Genomic DNA, 530 nt, shown 5'->3' on the forward strand with positions numbered 1-530 from the left:
TTGTGTGTCTGTGGGAGAGTTCGCCGTGCTTCCTCCCTGCTTATGACTGCGAACCTCTAGGGTGCAGGCCGCCAGTCCTCCGCCCCAAGGCTAGACTGGCCCCAAGAGTCCCCTCTGCCCAGACCGGTTGCTGCCGGAGTAGGATGAGGGGAGGGTGGAGAGCCACGGGCCCCAGGTGTGGCCTGCAGATAATGAGCGCCTGGAGATGTGGTGTGGTGGGGACGCACCTGCTCTGCTCGGCCCCCCTAGCCCCACTGAGCGCGCCTAGAGGGCTTCCTGGGAGACCCTCCCCCGCCCCGACTGCCGCCAGCACTGTGAGGGTGGGACAGCCCTGACGGCTAGAGCAGGGTGCAGGCGAGCGGGCGACAGGGATCGTGACCGCAGCCGCCGCGTGCGTCCGCGTCCGGACGCCTCTGTGCGGGGTCCGGGTGCGCCGTGCGGGCGACACGCGCATCTCTTCGGGGCTGCGCGGGGTCCGCGGAGCGGCTGGGGGCGCGCGGCGCGGGCGCGGCGCTGGGCGCGGGGGGCGC

Source organism: Otolemur garnettii, unplaced genomic scaffold (assembly GCF_000181295.1).
Source record: "Otolemur garnettii isolate 467f Iridium unplaced genomic scaffold, OtoGar3 scaffold00044, whole genome shotgun sequence".
In the NCBI taxonomy this organism is placed as follows: Eukaryota; Metazoa; Chordata; class Mammalia; order Primates; family Galagidae; genus Otolemur; species Otolemur garnettii.